A 24,333-nucleotide genomic window follows, 5' to 3' on the forward strand; every position below is an offset into this window, starting at 1 on the left:
AGAAGCAAAGGAAAGACTCACTAATGATTATGAGTCCAGAGGAGAGCCTATCATAGTGCTAAATACCACCGATGAGGCAAGTGACGGGGTCCATCCTAAAATATTAGCAGAAATGGGAAAGGACGGTAGCGGTCTAGATGATCCGTGGAAGCGAATCCGAGAGGCCAACAAGGATAATAGTATGAGTGACCACATGAATAGCACGAGAAAAGAAAAAAACGTGATCTTACCTCCTATTGAAGAATTTGAGGCAAGATCACAAATGAACTTTGAGATACATTCACAAGGGGGAGACCAAGGATCTATTAGTTTGAGACACAGCCAACCAGACTCTTTGAGAACTTTACCCTCTTACCTAGGAGAATATGAAGCTAAATCGGAAGTGAGAGCACTCCCATCTCAAAGACTTTCTTCTAACAAGGTGATGGATTCACAAGGATTGATTGAGCTGTTATCCACCCCGGTGGCATACACAATCACGTTAGCAGAACTCCTAAGGTTAAGGCCAAACATGTGGACCACAGTAGGAAAATGCCTAGAAAAATTTGGAGTGAAAGACCCCACCTTGAAGCTACAAGAAGGAATCAGGGAGTTGGACAGGCCTAACCTAAACACTAGGCCGGTACCATTGAATAAGGTTGGAGAATATTGCGACGGAGAAGACGTAAACACGACGCTACCGGTAGAATTCCAAGGAGTAGTTTCCAAAGATATTCTTGACAGTGGAGCGGGAGTTGCTATCGCCACCAAGGAAATCTGGAAAAAATGGGGAAAACCAGCTCTGAGGACTACCAGAATGAAGCTGCAATTGGCAGATGGGTTCATGGAGAAGCCTCTCGGACTCTTCGAAAAAGTAATTGTCACTTCGTGTCGGATCGAGTATGAGCATACATTTGCAATAGTAGATTTCAACAAAAAGAACAATTATGAGATAATCTTGGGACGACCATTCATGCAACAACTGAAGATGGTCCAAGATTGGGGCTATGACCACATATACCTCAGACATGGTGAGACGACAACTAAAATACACATGAAAGATCATAGTTACAAAGATGTAAACCAAACACCTGTGGAAGAATTTGATTCGGCTACAATAGCAGGATCAGAACTACCACCATGGTTAGGGCAACCAAAAGAGCTATGGATGTGCGGAGCTTCACGTTGTGGAAGCTTAAGAAAAGAGGAACGTGTCTTAGAAGGAGCAATTGAGGACAAAAAGTATATTCCTGAACCTTTTCCTGAAGATGCCTTGGATCCTCTAGAATGGGAACACATACTGGCAACAGTAGATGTCTGTACCATTACCGACAGTCCAACAACAAAATTTTGAGATAAGGATGGCTACGATGTGCTACCCTATTACATGGTAAGCGTTGTGCCAGAAAAAGAGACGGTCGAGAACCCCCGTCACAAGAAGAGTTTTACAACTCCTCTGAACAATTGGAAGTAAATGATGAGGCAGATAATGAGTGTTCAGACACCTCCAGTGAGCGTGGGAATGAAGCCAAAAATATCAAGTTTTATGATTTTTCTAATCAACAACCTAGGCGCCAAGAACGCTATAGGAGGAAAAGAGCCGGAAGGCAAGCGAGAGAGAACCTGATGCCCAGGATAAAAGGTAAAACTCACTATTTGATGCTTGTAAAAGCAGAGGATTGTGTGAAAGATCAAATATCAGGGAAATTCTCAGAAAATCGAAAAGAACGAACGCGAGAAGAAATAAAGGTAAGAAAATCTAGAACCGAAACAAAATCTGAAAAATCAGAAAAAGAACCAACAAAAGACCACGAGTGGACCAAACTGGAGCGTAAACAGAAATACCAAGAACTGAAAAGGTCTTTGAGAGAGATATGGACTACTGAAGAAGATAGTGATGGTAAAGGAGAGTCAGAAAAGAGCAACATGAACGTACCACCACACTATAGGAAATTTACTATCCAAGATAGAAAAATTATCATCACACCACCAATCAGGGAGAGAACCAACCAAGAATCTTACGATGGGCCTGAAAATGCAAAAAGAATAGACCTCACAGAACCAGGTGAAAAGCCTCAGCCGGTCTATATAGCTAACGATTTACAACTTGAGGAGGAAGTGCAGCTAACACAACTTCTCACGAAGTATAAAGATGTGTTCGCTTGGTCCTATAAAGACCTCAAAGGAGTTGATCCATTGATATGCCAACATACAATTCCTTTAAAATCGGATGCAAAACCTAGCAAACAACGTCCTTATACATATAATGATACATTTGCCAAACGAATCAAGGAAGAGATTGATAAACTGATGGAAGCAGAGTTCATCTATGAAATAGAACATACAGATTGGGTGTCACCCATTGTGGTAGTTCCCAAGAAGAATGGAAAACTGCGGGTGTGTGTAAACCTCAAAAAGGTGAATGCAGCAACCATAACGGATAATTATCCCTTGCCAATTACAGAACATGTCCTTGAGCGAGTGGCCAGGAAACGGGCTTATTCCTTTTTGGATGGGTTTTCAAGATACAACCAACTGACAATAGCAAGGGAGGATCAACACAAAACAACTTTTTCCACAGAATGGGGGATTTATGCATATCGAGTTATGCCATTTGGCTTAACAAATGCACCAGCCACTTTCCAGAGGTTAATGACTCACACTTTCAAGGAATACCTAGGGATATTCTTAGAAATTTACATGGATGACCTGTGTGTATACTCTCTTCTGCGAGAGGAATATATTGACCATCTGCAAAAGGTCTTTGAAAAGTGCAGAACATATCGAATCTATCTAAGCCCAGAAAAGTGTGTATTTATGGTTAAGCAAGGACGAATCTTAGGACACATTGTCTCAAGAAACGGCATAATCACAGACCTAGACAAAGTCAAATTCATAGAAGACCTGCCCAGGCCTACTAATGCAAAACAAGTGCAATCCTTCATGGGGCACTACGGATATTATCGAAGATTCATATACATGTATGCGGTTATCGCACAACCTCTGTATCGTTTGCTAGTCAATTTCGAATGGACCAGTGAGTGTGAAATTGCATTCCAAAGGCTGAAAGAAAACTTTATATCCGCACCTGTATTAAAGGCACCAGATTGGGAAAAGATATTCCATGTGCACATAGATGCTTCAGCATATGCCATTGGAAGTATTCTAGCTCAACCGGGAGACGGAACAATGGATTTTCCCGTTTGCTATGTGAGCCGACAGTTAAACAGTGCAGAAAAGAACTACACAACCACCAAGAGGGAAGGGTTAGGAATGATTTATGCTGTAAAGAAATTTCGGCATTATTTGCTTGCAAACAAATTTGTGTTCTTCACGGATCATCAAGCTCTTTTATACCTAGTAAATAAACCTTGCAATACAAGGAGAATTGTACGATGGTTTATTATATTGCTAGAATTTGACTTCACAGTGGTGGTCAAAAAGGGTAAAACCCATCTCCGAGCTGATCATCTTTCAAGAATACACAACGGTGAAGCTCCTCAAGGGGTAGATGATGACATACTAGATGCTTATCTTTTCAACATTGAAATGGTACCCAAATGGTCTAAAGAAATAGTTAGCATTCTCTCCTTTGGAAGTGAGTTTGATAATACAGGATGTAAATCCAAACACCAAACAATTCGACAAACAAAAAACTTCTAGTTGATAGTAGGACGGCTGTATCATCTTGAATCTGACCTAATCCTACGATTATTTATAAATCCGGAAGAATTCGAGTGCTACCTTGAAGAGGCACATGTCCAGAGTTGTGCATTTCATTGTTCAACAGTGAAAACACACCAGAGTCTGAAACAGTTAGGGGTTTATTGGCCAACTATGTATGCGGATAAACATTCTTATGTTACCAATTGTGCAATATGTAGTGCCAAACGACCAGTGGATCACGCAACTTTGTTTCGGGTGAACATAGCACCTGCATGGAGTCAATATATCATTGACTTCCTAACCACTAGAACGTTCCCTGAGAACATTACAAGAGCACGGGAGAAAGCTATAGAGCTGGAAGCTCGTGACTTTCAGTTAATTGGAAATCAACTCTATAAGCGGGGAAAGGACAATCAACTTAGAATCTGTGCAAGTGAAAGCGAATACCTGCTGATTCTAGAACATGCACATAGCGGAGTAAGTGGAGGCCATTTTTTGGGCGATAAGACGGCAAAAATTGTCTTAACCGCAGGAATTTGGTGGCCCACATTGCACATGGATGCCGAATAATTTGTAAAGCGTTGTGATGCGTGTCCACACACCAAGGTACCAATCAAAAGAGATGAGATGCCATTAAGGCCAATGATGGGGGCAAGGGCATTTGCAAAATGGGGCATTGATTTTGTGGGACCTATATCATCCCTTGCATATCGCACCCATACTCAATATATCATTGTGGCTACGGACTATCTCACAAAATGGGTCGAGGCCAAAGCAACACAAAAAGCTGATGCACGTACCGCAGCTCAATTTTTGTATGAGAATGTTTTTGTACGTTACGGGTTACCAATAGAAATTGTCAGTGATCGTGGAACACACTTCCTCAATGAAGTCATTGAATATCTACTAGAGGAATTCATGGTCATACATAGGAAATCAGCACCATACCATCCACAGGCCAATGGGCAAGCGGAGGCCACGAATAAAACACTATGCACGGTTCTCACTAAAATAGTGTCAGAATCAAGAACCGATTGGGATCAACAGCTACACTCAACACTATGGGCATACACGGTAGCTTACAAAACATCAATAGGAACAACACCATACAACATGGTGTTTGGGCTAAATGCTATACTACCCATAGAGTTTTTAATCCCAACTCTACGAGTAGCAACAAGCTTGGAATGGACAAAGCTCAAAGACAAAAGGAATTTTTTGACAAACATGTGCGTACCAAAGAGTTCAAAACAGGTGATTACGTACTTGTTTATACCTTGAAGCAACATGCCAAGAAACTAAAAAATCAAGGGATGGGACCATTTGTGATTCATGATCTATCACAAAGTGGAGTTGTCAAACTTGCTACATTAGTAGGTGAAGAAATGCCAAACTGGATTAGTGGGTGTCGATTGAGGAGATATCATCTACCACTCACACAGGAGATGCTCCAACAAATTCACCAAGGGAAGCAAAGAATGAAGGAAAAACACAGAGTACGAGAGGAAGCTCAAGCCGAAGCACAAGAACGCATTGCAAAAAGACGGCTTCTGTGACAACAACAACAGAGTAAACCACCATTGAGAATCAATGCCATTCGACTGATGAACTTGGAGGAGGAAACAGTAGAGTTAATAATTACAATCAAGGTGGGCAACAATCAAGTTGAATCAATAGCCTTGCTCGATTCGGGTGCTCAAGCAAATTTGATCTCTTACGGATTATACCAGCAGCTCCAAGTCACAGATCAACTTCATCCTACCCCCCAAGTGATGGAAAGTAGCACATCACACGCATTGAAAACATTAGGATGGACTATATTGCATGTACAGTTACATCAATACATTTACCCACATAAATTCTATGTGGTGATAGATGAAAGCACACAACAACCAATGATGCTAGGGCAACCTTGGCAAAAAGCATACAATGTCCAGATAGACTGGAAAGCAGAGGCGGTCAAAATTCAACACGAACATGAACAACAGGAGATAGCTTTTGCTCAGAAGTACCATCATGATCAACTGCAAGCCATGCAATCACTGGCAACAAAGACAAAAGAACAAATACAATCAAAGAACAACATGAAACTTGAGACCAACAACCAAGTAAAGGCCAACCATGCTAATCACAGACAGCTGAAGTCACCGGCTACACTGCAAAAATCTAGGCTACCAAAACAAGGTAAACAAGTATGGATGCGGAAGGATAGAAAGGCCATGGCGGGAAAGAAACAATGTAACAACCGGATTCCAACAAAGCAGACGGTGCAACCCAAAACCAAGGTAACCAATCAGATATGGATCCCAAAGAAAATGCTTAGCCATAACCCAAATGTCACTCACATTTGGATACCAAAGCAAAAGACAAAGAAAATACTTACGGTACAAGCAACAATAGAAAGCAGACATCTGCAGGTCAACAAGGGGAACCGATATATGTGGATGTCGATGACAGACAAACCAGTGGAAAACAAGAAAGTGCCAAACCATCTACAAAAGTTGGTAGCACCAAACTACCAATGGAAAGCCAAGGCCATAAGGCCCATAGCTATCACATCCAGGCCATTTCTATCCTCAGATACAGATACGACTCCAACAACAGTGTCGGCAAAGCAATTTCCTCTTGCCAAAAAGACAATTAAACAGAGAGAAGTAGAGTTACAGCAGCTACTTGCAAAGAAAGCAGGAAGCCTCGACGGCGAATGCCAATAAGCATCTTGCTTATTCCCTTCTCTTGCACAACATTAATTTTTCCATGCATTGACTGAATATGCATAAAATAGGGCCACATTAATTGGCCAGGCATTAGCATGAATTTTTCAACCTATGCACCGCACATACTCCGAGGAAAAACCTTGTCGTCCGGGAGGACTCCGACTAGGAGGGGGGGAGGCATTCTCAATGCGGAACCAATAACAGAAACAGCAAAAAAGGGCATGATTTTTGACTATTTTAAGGGTTGACATTTGATTGCGAAATTTTCCCTTGACCTCTAGCATCTTGAGCTCTGTTAGCTTGGGCTCTTCCATGAGGCCTTTGATCTCCTCCTCCTCCTTCTGGATGACATTGATGATTCAAGTTATTCCCATTTTTCTTGTTGTTGTTGCTATTGTTAGGTGATCCATTTCGCACTAAAGGTGGGTTTCTTGGTCGAAAGTTCCCTTGATTTTGAAGAAGTCTCTGATTTGGTTGAAGTTCTACTGAAGTTCTGTTGAGCTGTAGGCGGTCTAGGTCAAAAAAAATTGAAGTTTCAATTTGGGTTGAGGTTTATGGATTCATAATTATCCACCAATCTTGTGAAACTTGAATTATTGAATTGACAATCTCTAGATTGATTGTCAGGATCAAGACAAGTGTAACACAGATGATCTCTCCCAGCCTTCATACTTAATAAGTTATCCCTTCTTTGTTGTGAGTTCCTTGAACTTTGCTCATCCTCATGAGAAGGTCTTTTGATTTCATGGACAAGAGTAGGCTCTGGTTTTTTCTTCCTACTATCTGATAACTTGAGCTCAGTGGGTTTGCCCGTATTAAGGACATTTGCAAGGTTTGTAAGACGAAGGCTCTGAATTCTAGTCTTCATAGGGTTATGTATCCCTCACACAAATCGTGCCACTTTGACTTCTTGAGTCATTCCTACTAGAGCATACTTGACAAGGGTCAAGAAATGTTGGTATATTACCCTAAGTCTCTGGTTCCTTGAGTACAATCAAGAAACTCATTCATATGGTCCAAATGAAATACACTCTTCTTTAGTTGATTCTTCAGGTAATTCTTCTTTAGTTGAGTCTTCAGGTAATCTTAAGTTTCTACATTAGGGCTGACATTGTTTTTCAATACAATGGTCTCTCCACCAATGCTTGGTCGTCTTTTCCAATTTGAAATTAGCAATAATAGCCTTGTTCTCAATAGATAAATGAGCCAAATCAAGTAATCATCCATATGCTCAATCCAATCTTCAAAAAATTTGTGTACATCTTTGCCTTCTACGCTAAAGTTCCTAGGTTGAGACTTGCATAGCATAGCATAGCATCGATGTCTCTCTATCAATGGTGGTTTGTTGGGGCGCAATCGGTACATTGGCATTTGCAATTGCACCATTTCCTCTTGCAGACATGGTAACTTAGTGCACCATATCAGCTAAGATTGTGTGAGGTCCCCACCCCGTCGTATCAAACAACGGATCTGATGGTAAACCCGGTGGCCACTAGATCTATAGCGGAAGCAAACAAAATGGTTCAGGGTTCAACTAGCGGACGATCTCTCATCACAAAGTGAGTCGAATTCGAGCCTACTAGCAACGAGATCTAGCTCCACCTCGCAGGGGAAGCGTACTTAACTATCTAGCGATCCTAAGACCCACCTTCCAAGAGGAGAGAAACCCCGACTGCCTTTTTCCCCATGTTTCAGAGGCACGTACTCTCAAGGATTTGCCGCTCTAGGGGCAATGAGTAATACCAATATTGAGTAAGCACTATGGGGACAGAGAGTTTCCGACCAATCGGGACCACCCATCTCGTAGGCATTGGCAACCCGAGCCAAGCCCCCACTTTCCACCCCCACACTCACACTTCCTTGTGTGACCTAATTACTACCACAAAGGTTGTTCAACATAGATATTCCTTGTTTAATTCCGAATCACATGGTTTGTTAAAACAGCCCCTCAACCAATATTGCAAACAACACCAAGACAGAATTCTAGTAAAAATTCTACTCAAACTTATTCATAAAAGTTCCAATGTTCTGGAGGTACAACATCCCCCCAGCGAGAGTTCACTCCTCCCGTTGTCGCCTAGCTGCCCATACAACTAGGTATGTCCACCGCATAGAAAGCACGTCATGGACACTCCCACCGCATAGAAAGCAAGACGTGGGTTCCCACCGCAAAGAAAGCAAGTCATGGGTATCCACCACATAGAAAGCACGTCATGGACACTCCCACCGCATAGAAAGCAAGACGTGGGTTCCCACCGCATAGAAAGCAAGTCATGGGTATCCACCGCATAAAAAGCAAGTCGTGTATTCAAGAGTCCTAACGAGGAACTCTGCCCCCTGTGATCAGTAGGGGGGTCAGGACTGATTCAACATTGGAAATAAAATGAACATGTCGAGCTAAATTTTCCCTAGCAAACATTCTTTCCTCTTGCAAACAGCATACCCATCAATCATTTCTTTCCTACTTTATACTTAAATGTACTATGCATTCAATGCCGAGGTTTCTGTCGGATTTCTCCAACATGTTCGGGGATATGTTCATTCCTAACTAATAATATGCAATGTTAATTAAACAACTTGAATAGAAATTGGGACCTACCTCATCCATTTCTTCGTCAATAGCCCGTGAGATGGGCAGTATTTGCTCGTCCATGGGAGCCTTTCCTTTTCCGTTGACATTGCTTGTTCCCGCCTCGTGGTCGTGGGCTCCACCAAAGCGAGTTCTCTTAACCGGGGCCATTTTTCTCACTACTTAAATGATAGACTTGAAAAAAAAGAGCTAAGGTCCGAGAGTAACATGACAAACCAATCGGCAGATTAGATTTATTAAAGACTCCTCTTTATGCACGAGGTTAGATTTTTCCCTTTTTGCCCTAGCAATTTTAAGGGTAATTCTGTATCCACCCTATGGGAAACGACTCTAAGGTTAATTACTTGGCTTAGATGATTAAGAAATTCAGAGTTTTTCCAATTGATTCATGAAAGATATGAAGTAAGCAAGCTCATTCATTTTCCTAGAGCAATATGAAGGTGCAGAGTGACCGCAGGCATGTGTGATGGAAAAACCTTCTTCTTATTGGACTAATGACGGATTAATTTTCAGCCTTAATCGCATCTAAATGTGAGAGAAGATTAAGTATAATTTAATTACAACTCTATTGAGTAGTGAAAGATTGAATTCTGACAAATCTACACTATTACTAGCTGACAACTTATTGACTGTACCACCTAGAGAGAGAATCTTTCCTAATCATGCATTAAGCCTTGATTAAGGATGATGAATGGCTAAATAAATTAACTAAATGAATGATAATTATGTAATGAAGTATAGCTATGAAAACTTAGAGAGCAGCTATAGAGAATTATAGCTAAAAGTAGGCATAGTAGACAATAATTATGAGTGGGTAATGATGAGATCAGTAATTAAACCATAATTACCGTGATTAGGGGCTGAGAATCCTCTTAAATTTCTGATGCAATGAATCCTCGAGATGGGAATTTCGGTAGCACCTCCCTCCTTGCTTCTCCTTCAAAAGCTGTGTGTGTGCCGGCAGCACCTTCCCAGTGTGTAGGTGTGTGAGTATGCAATGTGTGTGTGTGTGTGTGTAGGCCTTTAAATAGGCTCCTACAGGCTGAAAATCGATTTGTGTTGCTAATTGCATCTGGATGAGCACTCAGTCCTTGCATGGCAAGTCCAGTTGCCTACCCACCAAGTGTCCAGTTGGCTCAGTAAACTGACTCTCACACTGAGTTGCAGTCTTGGCAGCTTCCCCAAGACTCCCACAAAGCAAGAGGGAGACCCCTAGCTGCTAAAGCAGGTCTGGAGTGGGCTGGGACCTGTTCCCACACAGCCTCGGGCCCCCGGTGCCTCCCGGACAATTTTTGTGAAAAATTGGTTTTAGGCTAAAACGGGCCATACGAGTCGGATTTTGATGCCGTAAATTGCTATACTAAGCTCTAACTAAGACGTACGGGTCGGAGTACCTGCCATATTTAGCAGCCCCCCCGGGGTCCGAAAATGCATTTTTTTCAAATTCAGGGTACGGGTGCAGATTTTCGAGACGGTCGAGACTGGACGGTTCGGGTGACCAAAAACTTACTATTTTTAGAATTTTTCACAAAAATTATTTTAATTCACATTTTGAAGCTTTATAACATTCTAAACATCATAGCACTGACAGAATCTGGAAAACTGCTAAAAATAGTAACTTATTCCATTTTATTCATTTCGTGGTACAAGGGTGCTCTTGTGATCGGGTCAGAGACCTTACAGATTGCTCTTAGTACAATATATACCATATTTTGCTTTAAGTCCCTTTTATTAAAATAAAGTTGAAAATTGAGAAGTAGACAAGAGAGTGGGAAAAAGAACAATGAATAAATCAAATCACTGTGTCTACATTGCAAAATTGTTTACAATTCAAAAAATATACAATATGATTTTGAAAGTCTTCAATAAGTTACTCATCTGGTGTCTCCCATCCATCAGTGCTTTGTATACTTGCACTAAGCATTGGGATTGATTATAGGTGTTGTACAAGATCTTTACATTGTGTGGGTTGTGGATTGTGGATTCCCAAACAAGTCAAAATAATGATTTCTTGGGTATTAAGCTAAAGTAATGTTTTTCATTGGCTAAACATTGCCAAACCCATACATTAAACATGAAAATATTGAAGCATCATATGGACATTACTAAGGGAAGTATACTCCTAGCTATCCATGTCTCCTTAGTTGGTCTCAGGATAAGCTCCTGAAAATATATATACAACAATTGGTTAGTAACAATGATTTCTTTCCCTACTTGGATTGTATCCATTCAATACTCCCAATTTGTGAAGTTTAATACCCTAATGGTATAAATTTTGGGTTTCCTGCAACGTAATGGTACTATCCTCTGAATGTATTTGGTTCAGTAGAATTCGTCGATAGGAGGTTGCTAGTAGTCTCTTCTTCTCTGTCCCATTTGGTGTGGTCATGATAAGCCATTGCACCTCCACTCCCATCTAAAGATGCTCTTCAACTATAAGCCATGATAGTATATCCACCCATATCCCTCGAGGTAGAACCTCAGTCATCTATACACACACCCCATCACGCAAGTTAGTTAGAACTAATGAAACATAAGTTAAAACTCAAAGACTATGACCTTAAAACAAATTGAATCATATCAAAATAAAATTTTTTCAATTATAAATATCAAAAGATTATATGCTACTTTGGAGAAGGTGCATAAGTGAGTAAAGGTCCAATGAACCAATTCTTGGTCCGTACAATCAAGGTTCTACCCTTGTATTTACTTACATCTCAGGTTTCAAAGTTCAAAACTTCTACTTGTGCGCTTAGATTTACATCTTCTTTCTTATACCACTCTTCCCCTTGAGAGGTATCTAATGGTGGTAGTGCATGAAAGCAGTTTACATGGGTGTGTCGCTCATTGACATCATCTCTATAGATATACACACTACATTCACCATCATTGGATATGCTTGAGCAAAGTCCCAAACACATGCTTCACATACTCATCGATGGTGATGGTAATACTGTGAGGATTGAACTTAAGGGAGAAGAGAAGATAATAAGTAAGTAGAGAGAGGATGCTCTTCTCCTTCTTCTTCTTCCCACAAAGGAGAGAAGATATTATGGAGATGGTGATGGAGAGCTTGCAGCTTGCACCACTCCGTATAATATGTATTGGCGTGCAGTAGTAGATGCAAATGTCAACACCAAAAACTGAGCACTATGACAATTTATGGTGTCAGGACAAGGGTCCTATAACCTAAGAACTAGGATAAGAATGGACTATGACCAAGGGCCGGGCTAGGCAGTGTGGACAGGGGATCCGTCTACGGCAAGGGGCTAAGAGCCCGCCTATATAAAGGGAGGTTGGGAGGAGGATCTCACGTCTAGTTTTCCTTGTTCTTACACTAGTATCAGAGATTAGGAGTCTCTCTTCCACTCTCTCTCTAGGCGTGGTCACTTTAGGTCCCTAAAAGCAAGGTCTTTAGGTGAGAACCGTGGCTTTCTGAGGCTTTTTTAAAAATAGCATTTTTTCTTGCCAATTCGAGCAGACTTTCCCGTTTTGGAACTGACTGTGTGGTGCATGCTTTTGCGAGGAGTTGGGTTTGAAGGCAGCGTCATGGGGAGGTAGAAACTTTGCCTCCATCTCTCGGCGGTTACCAGCAAGGGCAAGCACTCGGGGATCATCTTCGTCCTCACGCAGTAAACGGCATGCTGCCTATGAGTTTTTTGCTTCAAAAAATTCGCCAAGTTCACATTTCAAGGCCTTATGGCCATTAGCTTTGAGCCTTGGCCACTATTAGTGGCCCTTCCCACAAGAAAATCGGTGAATCAAGGCGGTCAAGCAAGCCAGAGCAAGCTACAAGCCGTCGAATCCTTTCCCTCAACCTTCACGGCTTAAGATTTTACTGTAAGATCCCCAACCTGCCTACACCAAGATCTGGATGGGATCCTTGACAGGTCTCTAGGTCTTATAAAAATCGGAGTCTCTAGACAAGAAAAATCCAAGGAATAAACATTTTCCATTGACAATGGATTGGGTCTATAGCCTTAGAAGAAGACCTAGTCTTGTCTCGCAGCGGAAACGGGACAACGTATTCAAACAGCCTACAAAAAAATTCTTATTCCGGCCCTATAACTTCATCATTCAAATTATGGTTTCCTTAGCCAACGCTTTTTTCCCCCTAACATATGTGAGGGCACAGCCGTTGGTGGATTCCTCTTCCAAGTGAAGAAGTTTCTAAAACGTTTTAGTGCGCAGGGATGGATAGTTACCTGACTAATCAGGTCCACACTTCCATGATTGACAACCTTAGTCAATCCCCACTTACCACCCCGCATTCACACAAGATTCGTTTATCTTATTATCACATTGTTTTAAACATTTAAAATAATGATTTCTTTTAACGTTCCATCACGGTAATTCTTGAAGACAGCATTGAAAGCATTCTTTTAGCAAACAGACATCTTTAAACTTAAGACAGGGTATTGTCAATCAAAACATTATCCATAATAACCATGACCAGTACTCGTCTTGTCTCAAGACCACCTAAGGGTGAAAAGCGGCACCCATTCCTTGTTCAAATCCGGAGTGGAATAAACCCCCACCCAAGGTTCCGGGTGCCCATACACCAAACCAGTTGCCCATACAATCGGGCGGCTCCCCTAGGATAAAAACGGTATCCTAAATTATGTAGAAACATCAGGACATGACACGGAGTAGAAACTCATCTTTCATGGGGGTAACCGACTTAACCATGGCTAGAAAGCCAATCATTATCATCAATTTATATCAAGGAGTCGGAGGTGTCTTGAGACAAGCTGTCTTAAGGATGATCAAACACATCTTTCCTAATTCAACCAGTTTTAACCCAAACAATTCTTTCCTATATTATAAACAAATTCACGTTGGAAGTTACCTTCCGTTTTCAGCCAGTTTATCCTTCTTACGTATGCAATGCTAACTTATAAAATAAATTAAACTAATTAAAGACTTAATTGAACAATGGGACACCCACCTGGGATTGATTGGCCATCTGCTGCTGCACTGGCGCCTGAAGACTCTCCTCCGTAGGCCTACTACTAGGCCCGGCTTCATCGTCGTGTGACGCTCTAGTTTGTTTTGGAGCTACTTCCTCATCATCAGATGTAGGATTTGCTTGGGTTCTTTTTGATGCCATAACTTCTTATCCTTATAAAAAGGACGTCTAATCATTAGGTAAATAATTCAAAATCTAGACTTAACCTTTGTATTCAACCGTAACCCATCCAAGGTTAAATTTATAGTCTTAATTGATAAATTCTTGACCTAGTAATTTCTTATTTGTCTATATAAGCATGATAACATCTTCCACCGCTTCCCTAAGGGTTTTCTAAGCTCTCCTAACTTTCTTATAATTTTCTATATCTTTTTCCTAATTTTCCTATCAACTTTTAAGCTAATAATTTACTTATTTTGGGCTTAATATTTATTGTATTTAATTTCTCTTATATATTTCATTTCCTTAACTTGATATCATAGGTTTGCACTTACTATAATTTTTCTAAAAACTTTTAACCACAAAGTCTATTTATTTTCATTAATCATTTGCTCAAAATAAGACTTTTGGTCAATTATGATTTACTAACCTCACTAATTAACTATGGTATAATTACCACAAGTAGATAAGGATATTTTTTACCTCTGGTAATTATCTTATTATTTTCCAACTTAGTTATATAATTTCCATCTTCAATTTTCAGCTAAAATTAGGATAATTTGACTTAAATAAATACTTATACTAATTTTTTAACCTTGAAATATTTATCACAGCCTCTTTACTATGTAAGCTAACTATGATAAATAGTGTAATCATATAGCATGATTTACTAATTTTCCCCTTGAAATTTCCACAAAAATTAGTATATTTTGACTTAGATAAATATCTATACTACTTTTCTAACCTTGGCATAATTATCACCGACTCTTTACCCTACAATACAGCTCTGATAAATAGCATGTAATTATTAAACATGATTTACTAATTTCCCTCTTTAGTTTTTAGCTAGAAATAGTATAATTTGACTTAGATAAATATCTATACTACTTTGCTAACGTTGGCATAATTATCACGGCCTCTTTACCTTATAATATAGCTCTGATAAATAGCATGTAATCATATAGCATGATTTACTAATTTCCCTCTTTAGTTTTTAGCTAAACATAGTGTAATTTGACTTAGATAAATATATATACTACTTTTCTAACCTTGACATAATTATCATGGCCTATTTACCCTATAATATAGCTATGATAAATAGCATGTAATCATGTAGTATGATTTACTAATTTCCCTTATTTAAATTACTCAAAAAATAGAGTTTTTCTACTAAATTAATTAGCTAGATTAATTTTCTGAGCTTTTCCTAATTATCACCGTTTCTTGAAAATCTAATTAACCACTGAAAAATATATCACAACATTTGAATTCCATTTACTAATTTCTCTTATTTAAATTACTCAAGAAACAGAGTATTTCTCCTAAATTAATTAGCTAGATTACTTTCCTAAGATTTTCCTAATTATCAAGGGTTCTTGAAAACCTAATTAACTAATGATAAATATATCACAACATTTGAAATCCATTTTCTAATTTCCCCTATTTAAATTACTTAAAAAACAAACTATTTCAGCTAAAGTAATTAGCTAGATTAATTTTCTGAGCTTCTCATAATTATCACAGGTTCTTGAACACCTAATTAATCACTGATAAATATATCACAACATTTGAAATCCATTTACTAATTTCCCCTATTTAAATTACTCAAAAAAGGGTATTTTAGCTAAAGTAGCAAATATTAGAATCTATTTCTCTTATTTTTAAAAGAGACCCAAAAATCAGGGATTTTATATCCTCCCACACTTGAAAAATTCGAGATATCCTCACCTCGACATGAAGTTTGGATAAGTAGTCTCATTACATTATCACGTTCTCAAGTAGCATCTTTCTCAGGATATGTTGACCATTTTATAAGGTGTTAAGTGATGATTCAGTTTCAAAGAGGTTTAGTTCTACTTTGAAGAATAGCTTCAGGGTATACTTCAACAGTTTCATCGGTGAAAGTAGATAGTAGAGAATCATCAAAAATGTGTTTTGGATCAATACATACCTCTTGAGTAAGATGACGTGAAAAACATCATGTACCTTGATGTGTGGTGGTAACAAGAGTGTGTATGCTTGATCATTGATTCTATTAATGATGACAAAAGGTCCACAATATCTAGCACTAAGCTTCTTATATTTATCCATTGATAAAGAGCTATCTTTAGGTTTCACTCTCAAAATACCATATCTCCTTCTTGAAAGAGTCGAATAGATTGTTTAGGGTCATCATAATTTTTTGTCTATCTTGAGGAGTCTTTTTTCCTTGGTGTATGAGATGCACTTGCAATTTCATTTCATCTGACATGTGTTTGGATGCTTGAACCCTTATGAGAGGGTCTATCCATTTTAATGGAGTAAGACACTCTTATCCATATAGCACTTGAAAAGGAGACATTTCAATTGAGCACTGGAATGAGGAATCATACACAAAGACAACCATAAAAAAAAATTTGGTCCATTTACTCTATTCATGCATACAATAAGCTTTCAAAATATCCTCGATGATTTGGTTGGTTCTCTCCATTTGCCCATCCATTTGAGTATGATAAGAAGTACTAAAGGCCAATTGAATTTCTGTATCTTAGAATAAGGATTTCCAAAAATTTTAGGTGAACTTTGCATCATGATCCAAAATTATACAAGGAGGTAAGCCATGATACATGAAGACACTTTTCATGAAAACTTGAGCTATATCCTTAGCTATAAATGTTGTCTTGATAGGGGAAAAATGGGTCTTTTTGTAAGCATATCAACAACCACAAAAATAGAGACATATCCTAGAGATGTAGGAAGTCGTGTAATGAAATCCATGGATACACAATCCCATTTTGTATGTGGTGCATCAATAGATTGAATCTTACCAGGGTATTGCACTCATTTATCTTTAATACATTGACATATTAAACATCTTGTAACGTAGTTCAACACATCATGCTTTGATCCTAGCCAAAAATTTGATATCCTACAATAGGTATATTGTGAGCTTCTTGTAGTATTTGAAGTTTAACCCCACCATTGTTTGGAATATAAAGACAATTATTGAAATAAATATCATTGTCTTTAATATGGAAGACTTTTAGATTCTTTTCTTACTTCTCTATGAGATTACCCAAGTCCATTAAATACAAAATATTTATGCAATAGGGATCTTGAGGCATACCTTCACAAATAAGGTCAATTAAACAGGTAGTAGAGGTTGTGATAGCCACTACAATACTCTTCTTGCTTAAAGCATCAACCACTAGGTTTTGTTTTTGAGGTTTATATTCAATTCAAAAATCATATTCGCATAATAACTCCATCCATCTTTGTTGCTGCATATTAAGGTCAGGTTGGGTGTAAATTTTACTTGAGGCTCTTATGATCTGTATGTAATTCAAATATCCTTCCAAGAAGATAATGTCACCAGACTTTTAGAGCATGTACAATGGTAAACAATTACAAATCATGTGTAGGGTAATTCAACTCATGAGTACGTAACATACAAGATTAATAAGCTACCGGCATTTTTTCTTGGGATAGAACACCACCAATTGCTTGTCCACTTGCATCAATGAGTACAATGAATGTCTTTGTGAAGTCGGGTTGCTGTAGTATTCGAGCATTCACCAAAGCTTCTTTGAGTTTCTCAAAGCTAGCTTGTGCAATTTCGTTCCCAAGAAAACACTTTAGTCTTCTTAAGGGTATTGGTCAATGGATCTGCAATTAGCCCTCAATAAAAGTACGATACCATACTGTGAAGCCAAGAAATCCGCGTACTTCTTTCACTAATTTGGGTGTAGGCCAAGCTACAACAACTTCAATCTTACTTGGATCAACAGAAACACCATCCTTGGATACAATAAATCCCAAGTAGTCTACTTTGTCAGTGAAGAAGGTACATTTTCTACCCTAAACATAAAGCTGATTCTGACGTAGAAGTTCAAGTACTCGGTGCACACATTTCTCATGTTCTTCCTTGTTCTTTGAATAATCAAAATATCATCAAAGAAGACAAGAAAAAAATAATCAAGGTCTTCTCTATATACATCGGTCATTAGGAGATTGAAAGTTGTTGGAGCATTTGTGAGTGCAAAAGGCATGACTGCAAATTCATGATATCTGAAGGGAGTATTGAATCCAGTATTCGATATATCCTCCTCCTTGATTTTGATTTGATAATATCCTAACTTAAGATCATTTTTTGTGAATGTAGAAGCTCCGTGTAGTTGATGAAGTAACTCATTAATCCTTAGTATGGCATACTTCTTTTTTACTGTTACCTGATTCAATCCACGATAATCAATACAAAGACATAGAGCACCATCCTTCTTTCAATTAAAAAGAACGGGGGTACTCCATGAAGAAAGATTGGGTCAAATCAAGCCTTGTTCAAGAAGTTGAGTAAGTTGCTCTTTGACTTCTTCAGACCTAGGCATCGACATCTTGTATGGTCTACAAGAAATTGGTTGATCTCCCAGAATAAGCTCTATTGTATGATCTTCATGCTTGGGTGATAATTGTGAAAATTCTTCAAGAAATACAACATCAAATTTTGTTAGCCACTCAAGTTCAGGTTTTTCTACCTTTCTCTCTGCAGGGTTAAGCTTTATTGCATAAATCAATTCATTCTTTTTGTAGGCTTTGATTAGTTTGGTAAAGGTCACTAGTTGAAGTTTAGGTTTCCCCCACTTCTTGATAGCTATAACTCTAGAGTTTTTCTCATTTAGGAAATTCAACGAAGAATTATACAATGTATGTGAGCATCATTGGAATCCATTCCTAGAATTCCATCATAGAGTCCTATGGGTAAGACTCTTAAGTGAGCTGAAGTGTTGTGACCATCCAAATTTTTTTTCAAATTACCCACTGAAGTAGACTACTCGTAGCTAATTCCATTGTGAGGTTTGAATTAGGGTGTTCAAGAAGAATGAGGTTTGTAATGCATCTAGGAGAGATGAAAGAATGTGTACTCCCAAAATCAATCAATAAGGTAAATTGGTTACCTTGATACTCTTTTGAGGTTTTAATTTTTGAAAAGTATTCATTCACTCCTTGATGTTCGATCGTAGCATGGACATATGTATTTGCTTGATTCCCTTCACCTCGAGTACCTTGAGCTCTGATAGCTTGGACTCTTCCTTAAGGTCTTTGATCTTGTCCTCCTTCTCCTAGACAAGGTTGATGATTGAAGTTATTCCCGTTGTTGTTGTTGGTTTTAGGTGGTCCATTTTGCTTAAAAGGTGGTTTTTCTGGTCAAAAGCTCCCTTGATTTTGAGGAGGTCTGTCATTTTTGTTGACGTCCAAAAAAGGAATCAAAATGGCTAAAGACAAATTTTGTGTGTCTAACAAACAAGATCACCAAAAAATGTGTTTGAGTTGAGCTCATTCCTAAGGTACATTAACTTTTATAGATGGTTCATTTGTATGTTGGTGACAAAGGCTATTCTGCTATATGAACTAACCTAGAAGGGAGTGACGTTTGTATGGACCCCAAAGTGTGAGGTAAGTTTCCAATGTCTAAAAGATGCCATTAGCATAAGGGCAATTTTCTTTATCTAGACTAGAAAGTGATATTCCATGTTCTTGTGGATGCATTTGATATTGTAATGGGGGCTATTTTGGCTTTGCTTGAAGGGAAAACAAACTACCTAGTTTCCTTTGCCGGCGGTCCAGTATTCAATACATTAAAACAGGAGTACTCCGCAACTGAGAGATAGGCATTGAGTATGATGTTTAGTGCAACCAATCTCATGCATTATTTTTTGGGAAAGCTATCTCACTTTTATGAATTCCATCAAACACTTCTCTTTTTTATTAACAATGTGGTGATTTGGGATGATTAATCAGATGGATGATTTTTCTGTTGGAATTTGATTCAAGATCTTCTATAAGCTAAGAAAAACTCACTACAATGTTGAATTTTTGTCCAAAAGTATTTCAGGAAGGCTTTGATTATCAAAATCTTAAAATTCACTATCATAGCTGGAGTTTTGAGAAGATGCGTGTCAATGCAAGGCAGAATGCAAGTTATAATTGAAGCTCATAGTGGGAGATCATAATGAAATTTTTGATTTGATGTCACTTACAAGAAGAGTTTACAAGTAGGGTTATGGTGGCAGAGTATGATGTTAGATGCTAAGGATTTTTTCCAAAACATGTGATATTTACGAGAGAATGGATAAACCAACTACAACAAAAAATGGCACCTCTAACCACAATAAAACCATTGGTTATTTTTATGAAGTGGGTTCTAAACTTCACGGGTCCATTTAAGAAGGTTATGCCTAGGAAGAAAAAGTACATAGTTATGGCCACATGTTATGTGAGAAAATGGATGAAAGCAAAAGCATTTCCCAATAACACAACAAAGTCAATAGCATGGTTCTTATAGAAGCATACTATGTGCAAATATGGTTGTTCAATTGAGATAGTTTCAAATCAAGGAACCCATTTCATCAATGATGCGATTCAACTTCTCATTGAAATTTTCTCAATCATTAAAAATCAATGCTATATTATCCCAGATGCAATGGAGAAGTTGAGAGTAGTGATAAGACCATCAAGTCCATTTTGACCAAGATAGTCTAGAAGGAGCCTCACACATAGAATGACAAGCTCCAAATAGTACTTTGGGCTTTTAGAGCAACTTACAAGATCATAGATGATATGAATCCATTCACAATGGTGTATGACACAAAAGCAGTAGTGCTTATGGAGTTTGTTGTTCCTAGTCTCAGAATGGACATTGAACATGACATGGACTACAATTCCACACTAAAGGATAGATTAAATGAGTTATTGAAGCTGGATGAAATTAAGCAATGGGTAATGTTGGAACAAGAAATGGTACAATAACAAAGGAAATATTGGCATGAAAGTAAGAGAATTCAGAAAAGGTGACTTAGTCTTACTATTTAGCCAAATTTAGGCCAAAAAAAAAAATCAATATGAAGAAAGCATGGTGTTGAAGCAAGGAACTCAATCACGTGGACGAGCCTGCAAAAATTCTCCCTCTTAAATCATTTATTTTCTGCCTAAGCCAACGTTGTAAATCCTAAACCCAAAAGAATTTGATTATTTCCAAACAGTTTTGTACTTAATGAAGAGACTAGATACCCTAGTCCATCACATCTTTGAATAAATTATCCCTTTCTATCCAAATACCCAATTTTTAAACCCTGGGTATACAAGCCAAAATTTATAATTATTAGGGGGGCGATTTTACTTTGGAGCTCACGTAGTGAAGAGTACGCCTACACTTGCATGCTCACTACTCTTTGTATGGGTAAACATTTCTAGAGAAACTTTGTGTGTTGATTCTTCATACTCTTGGCATTGTGTACATGCTGAATGTGCTATGTGTGTGTGTGTGTATGTGTGTGTGATGCAATGAGTGGTTTTAGCTCTAGGTTGCCTAGTGTGTTTAATTGCTTATTTTGAGTTATTAATACTATTTTAAGTGAAACTAAGCATGGAAAGAGGTAAGCAGGCCCTAGGAGGAGCCAAATGACCCTTCATTCATCATTTTTAGTGAAGGTAAGACGTGGAAACAATTACGGTTTCTCACCTACCTGACTGTGGCTTTTGCAGGTTTTGATGTTGAAAACCTATTGCCTATAGCCTAAAGACCCCTAATCTCAAGTTTCATGTCATTTGGAGTTCATTTGACACCTCTACGACCATTTGAGTGTGTGGTAGAGTACACAAGAGACTTAGAGATTTTCCCCTTTAGTTGCTTCTTGGATTGAGAGTGACACCTTTATCCTTAGTGCATTGCCATTGGGAAAATGCATTCGATGTTTCCATACACTAGTCAGGTCTGCTAAGTCCTTGGATTGACATATTGGCTTGAATTCTCGCTAGGCTACTCCGTCTCATCGCGGTGGTCCGTCAACATTCGCACCGTTGTTGGGGACGTAGGACGTACACTAATAGAGGAGGTTGCGGGGTGAGGTTCTTCATTACCAGTGCCCTTGTGTTACAGTTCATTACATTTATCTTTAGGCAGGGGAGTCAGTGAGGCTTGTTGATTTCTCAACTAGACCGAAGAGCCTTGTGTTCTCTTTTGGTTTCCTTATAAGTTAGGAAGACCTTAGTTGCTAGTTTTAGTGCATTATAAGGTCTCTACTTCGAAATTTCACACAAGTACTATTACGCGTTTGAATTTTTCAACCATCGCTCATTATTTAAGATACTTTAGTTCAAATTATGAACCGTCTTGAGAAAACCTAGAATTTAAAATTTGCACTACAAAGTTCAGACATGTTTAGCTATAAGAAACACTAACTAACTTATTGCAAGGTTTATTTATTGATTGTAGAATTTTCTCTTACTACTAAAAAGTTTATTTTAAGATTGTAAAGTTTAACGTAACAATGTAAAGTAATATATCATTTAGAAATAAATAAATTAATTATAAATTCAAAAAATACACATGGACGGAACATAAAAGCACATGGACTCACCTGGAGTCACATAAGAGGGGACAAAGTGGGAAACAGAGTCACATGGAACGGAGAGGATAGTCTTGACTAATCTTAATGAGGGGCATTGTCTGGCCTTATCTCCTTATGATGAAGACAAATTGGTCAAGTGGATGGGTACCACAAGGGGACCAAAAACACGGGTATGAAATTTAGAGTCAATAATAATAATAATAATTTATAATTAAAAAAGAGTTGGACGTTTTTTTCCAACTATAAATATAGCAGCCATACTCACACTTTTGGCATAGAGATTGCCTCTCTAACGCTCACGAAGTGCTACCACTTCTCTTAGAGAGAAGGCTTCTACAAACCACTAAGAGAGCAAAAACTTTGGTGGATTAGTAAGCGTGCTCGAACCCGAGGCAGTGATGATCATGAAGCTGGTACAAGTAACATGGCAACTCGTGCGGAACATACTATGTCTCCACCAATCAGATCAATCAAAACTATGGTGCAAGTTAGTATTGTAATTTCAATTTATGCATCATTTGCATATGCGAGACCTTAAAGATATACTAATCACCTTAGGAAAGGAAAACACGGACCGAAACCAAGGGGCTTGCTTCTTAACCCCAAGAAACTTGGCATATGTATGACAAGTAGGAAATAATGTTTGGTTAAATTGTTTGTCATAGGAAAGAATATTTGTATAATACCTTTTGGTATAATTTCTTTAAAGACCCTCTACTTATTAGCGCTGGCATTAGGTGCCCAATTGCCAAGGCCTGAGGTGACGCCCAGGGTGGCACAATTGATGTTGCGGTGGGAGTACACCCAGGATGGCCCAACGGGATAATGCAATTATGTTTTTCCATGGTGTGAGGATGACGCTCAATTTGGCACCGTTGTTGTTGTGATGGGAGTACGTTCAAGTTGGCACAATGAGTACTTATCAAGCGGTATGGGACGCTCAGGATGACAAGGGTTTTTATGAATAATGTATATACCGATCAAACCTAATGGTGCAAGTGGAGATTCTTAAGGGAACCTAATCCAAAAGTTTTTGGTTTAAAATGGACTACTTCTTGTTTGAATACTATTTGAAGGGTTGTTTTAATGAACGAGTACCATAAATAAGATAAAGGAACATGTATATTTAAACAGTGTGGTAGTAATTAGGTAACAAAAGAAGGGTAAGTGTGGTGTGGCAAGTGGGATAATGATATCTTGACGGTATCATTCTATGGATGGGTGGACCGGATGAGTCGGGTAACTTTCCAACGCTAGGAGTTTTTATTATAGTTGGTCGTAAACCTTAAAAGAGATGAACCTTGGTGTCTATGCTTCTGAAATATGGGAAAAAAAGCACAAAGGTTGGTCACTCTAGGTTTATACTTTTAGGTAGAATTAATAATAGAGAGGGTTTAGATAGGGTTATGGTGGTCATGGTCCGCCATAGCAAGATAGTACCAATCCTTCACTAACGGTTCATGCTCGTGGCTACGTAGTAGCTAAGGAAATGTCGATTGGTTTTTATTTTTAAGGATTGGAGACCTATCAAAGGTACTCCGCTCCTTGAAATGGGGCAGGGACCTCACATTGGTATCAGAGCCTAGGTTAAATCTTGAGAAGATTTTTAGTTTGTTGTTAGGATGTTGAAGGATGTGAATGTTTGAAATAATTTAAAAAAATAATTAATACAATTGTTTTTAATGTTTATATGGTATTGAGGATTGAACTTTCTTGGTATAAGAAAATGTTCATCCGGCCTACCAAAATTCCAGGTGTTCACCATCATGTTCAAAAATGCATGCGAATCACCAAATTATCAGTTTCAAAAATTGGTGAAGTTGATTTTGGATAGGGTGTTTGCAATACCTATCCCAAGGGTGCATAGAG

Source organism: Adiantum capillus-veneris, chromosome 28 (genome assembly GCF_014529385.1).
Source record: "Adiantum capillus-veneris isolate H3 chromosome 28, ASM1452938v2, whole genome shotgun sequence".
NCBI classification, from domain to species: Eukaryota; Viridiplantae; Streptophyta; class Polypodiopsida; order Polypodiales; family Pteridaceae; genus Adiantum; species Adiantum capillus-veneris.